The sequence below is a fragment of the Pteropus alecto genome, unplaced genomic scaffold (assembly GCF_000325575.1).
Source record: "Pteropus alecto unplaced genomic scaffold, ASM32557v1 scaffold121, whole genome shotgun sequence".
Taxonomy (NCBI): Eukaryota; Metazoa; Chordata; class Mammalia; order Chiroptera; family Pteropodidae; genus Pteropus; species Pteropus alecto.
Genome location: NW_006434369.1, coordinates 12,192,308 through 12,206,213, shown reverse-complemented (window position 1 = coordinate 12,206,213; position 13,906 = coordinate 12,192,308). Strand labels below are relative to the sequence as shown.

General features: G+C 33.2%; 2 pseudogenes; both read left to right on the top strand.

The window, feature by feature from the left end:
• Nucleotides 1-2,491: 2,491 nt before the first annotated feature.
• On the top strand, nucleotides 2,492-8,790 carry LOC102892662 (annotated as a pseudogene).
• A 4,936-nt stretch (nucleotides 8,791-13,726) lies between these two features.
• Nucleotides 13,727-13,844, top strand: LOC112477668 (annotated as a pseudogene).
• Nucleotides 13,845-13,906: the final 62 nt, after the last annotated feature.

Below are 13,906 nucleotides of genomic sequence, written 5' to 3'. Positions count from 1 at the left end.
CATTTACTTTATTAGCCTACATAACTACATATATTAACATATAAGTGAATAACTCTACTATCTATCTATCATCATCTATCTATCTACCTATCTATCATTTATCTATCTATATCATCTATCATCTATCTATCCATCATCATCTATCACATTATGTACACATGACTTATTAAATCCTGAAATTTTTAAAAGTTAGAAGAGTTTCTTATACTGCAAAGGCTTAATTTAGCAATGTATAAAATAAATGACTGGGAGCTTTAAAAAAAAGAATGCTTTTAAGGCATTTAAAATATTTTTTAATATTTTTAAATTTAAATAATTAAAAATATGTAAAATATAGTTAATATAACCATTTTACACTTATAGGGTCTTGGTTTAGTAGGAAACATCAAGATTAGTTAGTACAACATTATCAGATGAATGAGTGCTCTCCATACCTTTCATAATAAGAGGCCATTCCATTTTTCTCTATATTTCTAATGATGGGAAGCCTTGAAACCCAGACACATTTTTAGGTGAAATAAATTTTAAATAGTTCTTCTTTACAATCAGCTAATGTTCTTTTTGAAATATTCACCTATTTGGTTTTCATCCAAGTGTCTCAATCAATGAAAATGTTTGTTCCACCTACCAATGCTTCAGACATTTAGAAATGGCTCTTATATTTCCACTCTTTTTCCATCTCCTATTAAACATCCTCAAAAGTTTCACCTGTTACTCAGAATTTTGTTGGTCAAAGACCTGTTGAATCTAGACACGCAGACCTGAACACAGTGCCCCAGGGTAGTCAGAATGGAGTGGAGTCATCTTCTTTGCTCTTGAAATAACAACACAACAACAACAAAAAGTTTTTGTCATCTTTTACGACTAGTTTGCAAAAAAACCGATATCCATTGTATTCACAAATGTCCTTACACTTGTGATTTTGTGGTTTTTCATTCAATTTTTGACTAACTAAGATTTGCATTAATAAAAGTATATAATAAGAAAACAGAGAAATAAAAAGGAAATCAGATAATATTAGGTTTTTGTCTTGGAAATAAAAACAAAACATTGCTCAGTTTAAAGAGCTTCTCATGGGAAGTTTGTTCTTTTAGCTTATTAGATGGAAAATAGAAACATTATAAGAATTTCATAATTATTTTTTTCTACATTTTTGCTATTTCACCTGTGAATATTTTTATTACTATTTTAATTTAATTTATAAGAGATTCAGCAATTCTTTTCATTTTCTCTTTTTGTCAACCACAATTAAATTCATGTCTAAAACCAACATGTATTCTTAGAACTCTGAGTTGTATTTCTAACCCAGCACACTTGCCTTACTAACTTTAAATGTAGTGACTTTATTGCTGTTCTTAAACTCACACCTGCATATTCCATTCTTCAAATGTCTTTTCCATTTTTTCTTCCTTCTCTTTCCAAGCATTCTTTCACTTTCAGGATTTATCAACCTCTTGTTTAATTCTTTCCAATTACATTCTAGTAGATATAACACATATCTAATTTAATGGAGCAAGAACACTATCTTATCTGATCACTGAGAATGTAATATCCTACTCTACTGCGGTGTATTTGCTTTTTACATGGGAGAAGAAAGTAAAGAGGTATTAAATGGGAGAGGATATTTATAATAGGTAGATATCTTAATGATAAAAAAAATTAAGTGTACAAAAGATGTTTACATGCATTGGATAAACTAGTAAAAAACTGGTTTATTAAGTTGTACAGCCTTACATATTTCGGGGGCTTTTTACATAGCATGTAGAAAAATAACTATAGACAAACTTTCGCTAATTAAAAAGAAATAGAAAACAAGACCTATAATATCTCTTAGATTAAAAAAATCACTGAGACACTATTCTTTTACAAATGTACTTAACCAAGACATTTCTATTTTGTCATGTGTTTTATATTTCCACTAAGTTTTTGATAGACTATGCTGTTAATTGCCAATGCAATTGCTCTCAGGCCAAAGAAACTTCATATTAATTTCATGATTTTAAAAAAGACCTCCCATTTCTTTTACATTTTCAATCCCTCTTTTCCATGCTTCTAAGAGAAAGAATAGTTTATTCTTTTTACTCACTTATTGGACATAGGGGTGATGTAGTTTTATATTTGTTATTGTTAAATCGGAAAACTAATAAAATTTATTTACTCTAAGCTTAAGAAGTTATTAGAGGAGTATAAATATTATCTACTTATACTCCAAAAACATTAAAAATATATGAATTACAGGTTAATATCATACACCTCTGATATGATGTATGCAGAAGGGCACATCAATTAATCAATTCTGTGGCATTCTTGCCAAAACATATAACCTTAATGTGATCATAAGAAAACATTAGATAAACCTTAACTGAGGGACATGTGACCAGCACTTACCCTACAAAATAGAAGATCTATACTCTTTAAAACACTATGTTAAAATTAAATAATAAAAGGAAAGATCGAGAAACTGTCAGAGATTGGAGAAGGCCAAGGAGACATGACAAATAAATGCATTATGGGAACTTGGAACAGAAAAGTGACAATGGTGGAAAAAGTGGTAAAATCTGAATAAAGACTGTAGTTTAGTGAATAGTATCTTGCCAATTTTAATTTTTTAGTTTTGATAGTGTTTTTATGATTATGCAGTATGTTGACATCAGGAAAAGGTAGATGAAAAGTAAATGAGAACTCTCTATACTACTTTTGCAACATTTCTATAAGTCTAAATTTACTTTAAAATAAAAATTTAGAGAATAGTCTTATACTTAACACTTTTCAGAGGCATGCTCAAATACATTTATTTTTCTCTTTATTTAAGGTGTATGTTTATTTGATATTACAGGTAGTGGTGTAGAACCTTAACTTAGATATGAAAAGGGACTTACAATCATGCATTTTGATGTCCTTATTTTATACATGTGGAAATTGTAGAGCCAGGGAAATTTGTGACTGAGATTAGACCAGCACACAGGGACCCTGATTCACAGCGTAGGTTCTTCCCACACCATTGTGACTCCAGACTGAGTAGGGCTATTAGCAGAATTTATGATTTAATTACTTAGATTTTTTTTAATTACAAAGAATAACTTAAATAATTTAACCTACTGTGCATATATGATCTTCTCAGAGCCTAGTTTTAGTTTCTGTTTTTGATTTTTTCATAAAAATATTCACTGGCCTTGAGTTACCAAATGAAATTTAAAACTAGTGACATACAAAGATATTAATCAAAAGCAAATATTACTTTATTTATTAGTGGGCTCTGGTGGCCTATAATCAAAATACAATATGTTGAATAAAATAGATTGCTTTTTTGATTTTATTGATTGTTTCTTTGAATTTTATGGATCATTACTTTCAACACATGTTTATTTACATATTTTTTTCTTATAAAGTGAAAATAAACAAAGTAGTTTTTCAATGTTTTCATAATTTTTACTTGGGTCATACTGAGGCAAACATGTGGTTTGATTATTTCTTTGGATATGTGAATGTGTATGTGTTTGTGTTTTTTTTTTTTTCAAATTGAAAAGATATATTTGTCTCTTTTATAGAAATATAAGCAAAAATTAAAACAATCCTAGATGTTTCTAAAGTAGATCTGAGCCAAATAGCAAGAGTACCTGATTCGTAGCAATTGAATATTATATTTAAATAGTTTTCTATGAACTTTAAAATTTAGTGTCTCGTTAACTGTCATGAATCTAGGGTCTTCAACTGAAGTAAAGAAAAGGCAGTGTTTATTTATTATTTATAGCCATTAACACAATGCAATGTCATAATTCCTCTTCTTGAGCCTTACTTATTATTTTTGCTGAAATATTATTAAACATGGGAAAAGAAATCTATAAATGAGTTTGACAGTTTTTTCCTATACAAAGAAGATTGGACATGTAATACTGACTGCTGGTCTGTGCTGTCACCCCATGGTTGCTGCCTAACATGGAATAACTGGAGGTGCTTTTCTGTAGAAACTGAGAGGAAAGGAGTCTCACCACAGAATGTAGTTGAAGAGAAGGTTTTGCTTAAAAAAAAAAATCAAAAGATGATCAATAAAATTGATAAGCCACTAGCCAAGCTAAGAAAGAGAGAAGACACAAATTACTAATATCAGAAATTGAGAGAAGATATCATCATGGATCCCATGGGCAATAAAAAGGAATACTATGAAAAACTCTATGATCATACATTTGATAATATAAGTAAAATAGACTAATTCTTTAAAAGACACAATCTGCCAAAACGCAAACAAGAAGAAATAGACAATAAATAGACCTATACCTATTAAAGAAATTAAATCAATAATTAATAGCCTTCCAGGCACAGACAAGTTCATGATGAATTCTACCAAACATATAAGGAAGAAATTATACCATTTTTTTATGATCTCTTTCAGAGTATAGAAACAGAGGAAAAACTTTCTAACTCATTTTGAGTCCAGCATTATCTTAATACTAAAAATCAGAAAAATATAATACAAGAAAACTTACAGACCAATATCTCTCATAAAAATAGAAGCAAAAATCTCAAAAAATATTAGCAATTGAATAAAACACTGTATAAAAATAATAATTATACATCTCAACCAAATGAGATTTACCTCAGGTATGCAAGACTGGTTTAACATTTGAAAATCAATTAATATACTCCATCACATCACCAGGCTAAAGAAGAAGAAAATCACATGATCTCATCAATAGATGCAGAAAAAGGATTTGACAAAATCCAATACCCATTCATGACAAAAAACTCTCAGCAAACTAGGAATAAAAGAGATCTTCTTTTATTTGATAAATAATATCTATTTTAAAAAATCTACAGCTAACTCTAACTTAATGATGAGAATCTATAAGCTTTCCAGCTATGATCTGAAAAGGCCATACATCTCCTCTCTAGGATCTTGAACAGAAGTATAGAGGGCATAGTTCAATGGACTTGTGCAGTTCAAACCTGTATTATTCAAAGGTTAATTGGTGTTTTAGAATTTATGCGTAGGGCTGATTTAAGTTATACATGAATTTTCTATTGTGCAGATGGTCTGCATCACTATTGTTCAAGGGTCAACTATATGTGGAAAGGCAAAACAGAATGGCCAACACAATATTAAAGGAGACAAAAAAGTTGGAAGACTGATACTACCTAACTTCAATATTTTCCATGAAGCTACAGTAATTAAGACAATGTGGTACTAGTGAAAAAATAGAAAAAATAGATCAATGCAATAGACTAGAAATGGATTCACATAAATATAGTTTAATGATTTTTTGATAAAAGAGCAATAGCAATCCAGTCAAGAAAAAATAGCCTTTTTTTTTTTTTAACAAATGGTGCAGGAACAACTGTATATCCATGTGCAAAAAAATATATTTATATACGGACTTTACATCCTTCATAAAATTTAACTAAAAATGGATAATAGGCTGAAATGCAAAATGCACAACTATAAAATACCGAGAAGATTACATAGAAGAAAATCTAAATGACCTTGAACATGATTCTAACTTCTTAGATGCAATATTAAAGCCACAGTCCCCAAAATCAATAATTAATGAGTTGGACCTCATTAAAATTAAAAATAAGAGAAAAACTTAGCCTTTTCAAGAAGGAAGAAGAAGAAGAAGAAGAAGGAGGAAGAGGAGGAGGAGGAGGAGGAGGAGGAGGAAGAGGAGGAGGAGGAGGAGGAGGAGGAGAAGGAAGAGGAGGAGGTATGGACACAAAAAATAGCAGACCTTTAATAGAAAATGTAGGGCAAAGAATTATCACCAGTAACCATTTCAGGTAACAGTTCGTCAACAAGCAGGAGCACTTTGAAGATCTGAAGACTCTTGGCACAACTTTGGATGTACTCATGTTCCTCAGAAAAGACATATTGGTTTGAGTCAACTTAGAAGATTTATCTTATTGAACACTATGATGGACAACAGAAGGTAAATTATTTTTTGGTCAGGATTCCCAGAATGGCACAAATCCAACTTGATATTCCAAATCTGAAAAAAAAAAAAAGATTAAATCCCCATACCCATTATTCAGGAAGCAAGTAAAGACATCTTAAAAACATAATTATTAACTAAACGAAGAAAGACCAGAGCAGTGCTCAAAGAATTCATGTTTAAAGTAGTGAATCATCCTCTAACTTCCACTTATCAGAAAAGTTTTTTGTATATGTAGGAGAAAGTCATTATTTAAATTATGGAACATTACATATCAAAGCTGTTTCTGTAAAGGATGTTTAGTTGCTTTAAAATATATTTTTTAAAAAATACAAGATTTAGGACCAAGATTTTAGGAGAAGCTGAAGGAAGGAAAAGAAAACAAATTTTCTCTCTATGAAGAAAGAGAAAGAAAAAAGAAATTTTCTTTGTATTTCCAAGTCTATTCTTTTTTTATCACAGAAAAAAATGTAACCTTCTGTGATGATGCAAAAGCAAAATTTTCTATCAGGAGGTAACTGTATTGCATCTGTCTCTTTATCCTTTTTCTGTTTCCAATATGGGCCCCTTTACATAACAGGAGATATGCAAGTAAAGTGAAAATTCTATTGTGCCATTTATCTCTTTTAAAATTCCATAAATGTCTTCATGTCACATATTTTAAATTTTCAAGCATCTTAATATAATATATAAACCCCTGTCAAATATCTCTTTTCGTCTCTCATCTCTATTTCCTTCAAACTTGGTGCTTTAGCAATTCCAAATTTACTTGTTCTTTAAGACACCATGTTGTTTCAAACTACTATCAACTCAATGTTTTTCCCCTTTCTCTGCATGCCATTCTTCCCTCAACACACACATATACATTCCCTTTTAATCGTGTTGCTTAGTACATTTGGACTGCTACAAGAGACTACTGCAGGCTGGGTGGCTCAGAAACAACAAAAATTTATTTCTCACTGTTCTGAAGCCTAGAAGTCCAAGATGAAGGCACTGGTAGATTTGGTGTCTGGTGAGAACTTTCTGGTTCAAGATGGCCATCATATTGCTGTGTCCTTACATGAAAGTGGGAGTGAGGGGGCTCTCTGGTGTCTCTTTTATAAAGGCACTAATTTCAATCTTGTGGGCTCCACTTTCATGACCTAATCATCTCCCAAAGGCCTCAACTCCTGATACCATCACACTGGGACATAGGATTTAATATGAATTCTGGGGGTACACAAGCATTCAGTCTATGGCACCTGGCTGACTTTTATTAGTACTTCACACCTCACAAGGCATCCCTGACCCTCTTGGGAGGACCAGTTTCCCAAAATGTCTCTATCAAGGCCCTTACAATGAGGAACAAGAATTACTTATTGACTCATCTAACACCCTCCTTGATTGAAGGACCCTAAGAGAGCAAGGCCATATTACCCACACTTCTCAACAACTCAGGACTCAGGAAACACTCAATGAATAAAATTAAATTAATCTTTTCAGTTATAGTATTCTTTATTATTCTTTATCGACTTAAAAATCGGTCTGAAAAAAAAAACTCTTTTCTGCCAGTGGACGCTGCTGGGTAAGTATCCTTAATATCTCTTCTCCTGCAGTCGTCATGTCTAAGTCAGAATCTCTCAAAGAGCCCAAACAGCTGTGGAAGCTCCAGAGGCTTTGAGTTTATCACATATGCAACTGTGGAGGAAGTGGATGCAGCCATGAATGCAAGACCTCACAAAGCAGATGAAAGAGTTGTGGAAACAAAGAGGCTGTCTCAAGAAAAGATTCTCAAAGATCTGGTGCCCACTTAACTGTGAAAAAGATTTTTGTTGGTGATATTAAAGAAGACACTGAAGAACCTAAGAGCTTATTTTGAATAGTATGGGAAAATTCATATGATTAAAATCATGACTGATTGAGGCAGTAACAAGAAAAGAGGCTTTATGATTATAACATACTTACTTACTTAATTACTTTATGTATGTATGTATGTATTTATTTATTATAGTGACATTAGATAACAAAATCCTGTAAATTTCAGATGTACAATTCAACAGCAAGGCATATATATATATATTGCATTGTGTGTTCAACATCTATAGTTAGATTTCTTTCTGTCACCACATATTTGATACCTGTTTTATCTCATCTATCTCCTCCTTCTCCCATCCCACACTATCCTCTGGTAACCACTAGTCTATTGTCCATGTCCATGAGTCTCTGTTTGTTTGTTGCTTTTAGATTTATATCCCACATACAAGTGATATATGTGGTTTTCAATGTTTTCTGTGGCTTATTTCGCTTAACATAATTACCTCGAGGTCCATCCAGGTTGCAAATGGCAGTATTTCATCTCTTCTATAACTGAGTAATATTCCTTTGATGACCATGACTCTGTAGATAAGATTGTCATTCAGAAATACCACACTATTAATGTCCACGAATGTGAAGTAAGGAAAGCTCTATTTAAGCAAGAGATGGCCAGTGGTCCATTCTGTCAAAGAGGTCAAAGTGGTTCTGGAAACTTCAGTGGTGTTTATGAAGGCGGTTTTGGTGGGAATGACAACTTTGTAGAACAAACTTCTGTGGTTGAGGTGGTTTTGGTGGCGGCTGTGGTGGTGAGGGATATGGTGGCAATGGGGATGGTTATAATGGATTTCATAATGATGGAAGCAATTTTGGAGGTGGCAAAAAGAAGCTACAATAGTTTTGTCAATTATAACAATAAATCTTCAAATTTTGGATTTATGAAAGGAGAAAACTTTGGAGGTAGACACTCTCGTCCCTATGGTGGTGGTGGCCAATACTTTGCCAAACCACAAACCTAGATGGCTACGGCCATTCCAGCAGCATCAGTGGCAATGGCAGTGGCAGAAGATTTTAATTACTTCCAGAAAACAAAGCTTAGCAGGAGGAGAGCCAGAGAAATGACAGGGAAGATACAGGTTATAACAGATTTGTGAACTCAGCCAAGCACAGTGGTTACAGGGTCTCGCTATTACAAAGAAGACGTGTTTTATACAATATTCGTGTATATGGGCAAAACTCGAGGGCTGTATTTGTAACTAATTGTATAACAGCTTATTTTAGTTTGTTCTGTAGAAAGTGTAAAGCATTCCAACAAAGGTTTTTAATGCAGTTTTTTTTGTTTGTTTTTTGTATCTATACAGTTGATTGCTAAATATAACGTCTTTTTTTTTTTAATGTGCTGTATAAAGTTAGTCTATTCTGAAGCTATCTTGGTAAATTATCCTAACGGTGTGAAGATATAATTCATTCAAGGTGATGACAGTTTCCATCAGAAGTTTATTTATAAACTGCTTGGGTGCAGAAGCCATTGTCTTTAGAAACCTTGGTGTAATTGAGTTGACAGTTACTGTACTGTGACCTAGAGTTCACTGTTAAGAGGGTCACCCAAACAGAGTCATGAAGTTTATTTGGTTATTAATGATTGTGGCACCTGCTATGCAATATATCTAAATTGAGTTAAGGTACCAGATAAAATTAAAGATGGGAATGAAGATAGTGTATCATCAATTTTCATGTATAATGAATAAATGATTAGCATCCTCTTGAAAAAAATCAGAACCCTAGGAAATTTTTGGAACTGAATAATGCGCATTATATTTATTTTAGCATTTCCCAGGAAACTCTTGGAATGTTACTCATGTGATACCTCTTTAAGTAGTAATTAGAGCTGAGAACTAATTTGAATGAGAGTTATTGTTATAGCAATAATCTTTTAATCTTTTAAATTTTCTGTTGAGCTTATAGATTCTTAGGCCATCAAGATGTTTCTGGTACTTATAAACATCCCAAAGTTGTCAACAGGATTTGAGGGTATGTGCATTTTCTGGGGAGAGAATCTATAGCTTTCTTGAGATGTTCCAAGGTGTCTGGAAAGGACAAAAGAAAAAAAAAAAAGGAGGAAAATTACCAAATGAAAGTGAAGAGGAGATGTTTAGAGAATGCAGGAAAAAAGAAAGAAGTGTGCTCAAAAAGAGTAAAATGATACTTAAAAAGAAAATGAATAGGCCATCAAAAAATCATGCTTAATCAAAATTTGTCTAAAGTCAGATGCAGCATGGCACAGCCCCTCTTTTGAGGAATACATATGTCTGAATATAAATATATTCACCCTTTCCCCAACTAGAGTGAGAAGGATCAACAGAAGACTTAAAAAAATATGACACTCAGAAGCTCAATGTCTTGGTAACTACTTAATTTTCCAAGTTACAATAGTCAATGGGTATCAATAAAGAGGACACATGGTATTTATAGCATACTGGTCTTTGATCAAAATGAACATTATTATCTACAGGAGAAAGATATTTCATTATAAAAGAACTGAAATTAAAATATTGATAGCCTTGCTTTCCTTCTCAGGTGAAATATCTATAACCAGGATAATGACAGATTTCATAGCTTCCCAGTGACAGGAGCAAAGGAATCCATGAGCATGCTCAAATGTGACCTATGCAGACATTTATTTTAGGAAACCTCTTCAGACTTGATGAGTTTTGTAGCTGTGGAGGAACCAGCCATAGGATTTAAAGTTCTAGAGAAAATGAGATATATATATATATATAGAAAAGTCTCAGAAATCTATCTTAATTAAATCCAATTAATTATGAAAAAATTAATTCTACATGAGCTGGCAATTTTAACTCATCATTGAAAACAAAAAAGTCAACAGATTTCCAGGATTCTAACTTTAAGGAGGAAGAGCACAGTATTTATAAATAAAAGTCAAGACATTTATTCAACCCCAAAGCCAGATTGCCTGGCTGTTTCGAGGATGCTCACCAGGCCATTGTTTGGTTGAATGCAGGTTGAAGACTTTTGACCACAGGATTTAATTTACTAGATTCACATATGTGTCAGTCACCCAAGTAAGGAGGCCATGTAGAAATATTTTTAGCAAACACTCCCACAGTGAGCATCTTAATTTGTTTTCTTGTAAAAGATCAAGAATGGCAAGGGCATGTTTGCAAGCATTCCAATTTTACATGCATTTTTAATACAATATGTTTCATAGAAACCCTTACAGATTGGTTGCATCTTGTTAGTAATGGTCCTACATCTCTAATTCCTGGAGGGGTCTTCATTCTGGAAAAAGAGTATCTAGGCACCCCCTGGGTATTATTTAGGAGGAATGACTGTGCGATCATCTACTCCTGTTGTCAGTTCAAGTTAAAATATTTTATGACACTGTCAAAATTTGGTCAATAGCAAATAACTTATTGTCATAGTCTATTGCAATACCAAGTAAATATTTGTCAATAACAATGCAAAGAATAACTTATCCATCCTGAGTTCCTGTGTAGGTGAAGCTAATTCAAACATCTACAAAAAGAAGAAGAGAAGAAGATATTCTAAGATTAAATCTGGATATAAAGGGCATTTGATAGTTCCATCAGTGAGAAGATTCATGCTCTTAAATAACATAGAAAGAGAGCTTTGAAGAGTGAAGAAAAATAAGGATCTGAGTGAAGATTTTCTCAAATAAATCAAGGAAGATTTTTTTTAAAAGTCCTCAAGTTAGGAGAGTATTGGAAATATTTTACAGAATAATTTAATATTTATTCTACATACAGATTCTTCATAGTGAGGTTATTTTTATCATAACCAAATTTAATGAAATTATAATGTTTTTTGTGTTCAAAGTTGCCAAAGATAGAGAAACATTTTACAGTCAAAAGCTCTTATTTTGATATTTATGCATATTGGTGTCACTTTACCCTCCTCACCTTGGGATGGTCCAGGAAAAAAATAACTTCTGCACCTGAGCCATAGCTGGGCCTCTGAGAAATGGACAGGATATTTGTGAGCTACTTGCCACTAGATGTCAAATCTATTATATATTACTGGCATCTGAGACTCACCAAGGCACTCTAAGGCACTAATTCCCTGAAGCATGATCAGATCATAAAGTCTGAGCATTAGAATGGCATTTGGGGCCATTTAATCCCACACCCCTCCTTCAAGTAAGACTCTTCATTTCAACCCATATGTTGGCACAGCAAGCAGTTTCCAGGAATCGTACTGTCTCTTCTTTCTGGGACAATCATTTTTACTGATGCTAATGCTCTAAGTGTTGAAAAGATGTCCTTTTTATTGATATTGGTTCTAACCATAATTACAACTATGTATGTTCCCTGTCACAGCCCTTTAAGACACCTAATAACTCTTCCCCCAAATTTCCTCCTATTTCTCATTATAATGGTTTTTATAGAGAGAGGTTTCCAGACCCTTTCTCATCTTCTGAACATAGTTTTCTGTGATACCTCTTTACACTTGGAACCTCATCTTCCGTATGTATTTTGACGTTGAAAGCTAGGGTTCCTTACCTTTATTTATCTAAGCACTACAATTATAATAGAAGTTTGCCTTATCTTATTATTTGGTATATATGACATAGATTCATGGGGCACTAGTGACATGAATTTTAAAAAGAGTGAGCCAAGTCTATATTTTTTCAGCAAAGACTGGAAGATTGGACATATTGTCATCATGGAACCTGCAAAACATAAACATAGGTACAAGCCTTATTAAGAGAAACAGAGCACATAAAGTAATCTTGAATCCAGAAAAAATGAAGAACCATTGTAAAAGTAATAGAACACTCAATATCTGCTAGAAGAAAACTTTGTTGATTAAAATATAATTTTAATCATAACAACAACCAATTGCTATTTTTTAAATTCACGTTTTATCTATTCGATTGCTTTTGAATCCTTATTACAATCCTGAGAGGTAGGTATCATTATTCTTATTTTACAAATGAAAAAACTGGAGCTCAGAGTAGCAAAGTACATGGCCAACATCACAGAGCTTGTCAAGCTGGAACCCAGGCAGGTCAATCCAATTCTGGAGCCCTTATTCATGATCAAGTTCACCAAGCCTCTTAAATATGGCTTCCTCGCCATATTCCCTTGCCAAGGAATCTGGGTGCTGCTCTGAGTGCAAAGATAGAGCTCAGTGGCCCAGAGGTGGTTAAAAGGATAAAATGTAAGAGCTAGGGACCTGTGAGTTCTGAAGTTTAGTACTGACCTGAAAGGTAATTTACTATCATACTAGTCAATGTAACATTACTGGATTGAGAGGATGACATGAGGTGCCTTGTACAAGACAAACTATGAATCACTCTACTTTCTATCTCATAGCAACTTAGAATGTTGGCTTCAGTAAAGATTAGCATAAATATGGATTAAAACAAGGAGCTATGTCAAAAGAAAGTTGTTCCTCCACCCACACAAAAGGAATTACCAAATCTTTATGATAGAAATACAAAGACTTTTAAAAATAAATTGTTGAAAACTGACAACTCATCACTTTTTAGGAATAACAAATTTATCATCACTCAACCCAACAGTTTTATGTGCCTTCTATTGTTCTAAGTGCTTTTCATGTTTTAATTTATTTAATGTTTATGATAATCTCATGCAAAAAGTACTCTCAGTATCCTCATTTAATGTATGAGTGAGCTGAAGCACAGATAGGTTGAGCAGCTTGTCAAAGTCATGCAATTAATAAGTCATGGAGCTGGCACTTGGATCCAGGTGTCTTCAGAGCCCTCTCTTTTTTTAACCTCTACATTATAGAGTCTCTCTATTTTGCATGATATACTTTTCAATCTCTTGCTGGATATTTCTTTGGGAAAATGCTCCTGTGAGACACTAATTAAATTCCCACTAAACTTTGGAGCTGAAACTCACCCCTGTACTCCTCCTTGTCTCCCATTAACTGGTTCTAAACCCATGGTTGAATGTCTGGGATGAACATGTGGTTTGGTGTTCCTAGTTTTAAATCCTGAATCTGACTACGCCATGCTACCCTGAACAAGCCCGATCCCAGCTGATCTCGGAAGCTAAGCAGGGCTAGGCCTGATTAGTACTTGGATGGGAGACCACCTACGAAGACTAGGTACTGTAGACATAAAAAAATAAAAAAAAATAAGGGATTGTAGTTGACAAGGTCCTTGCAATCTGTGAGGTCAA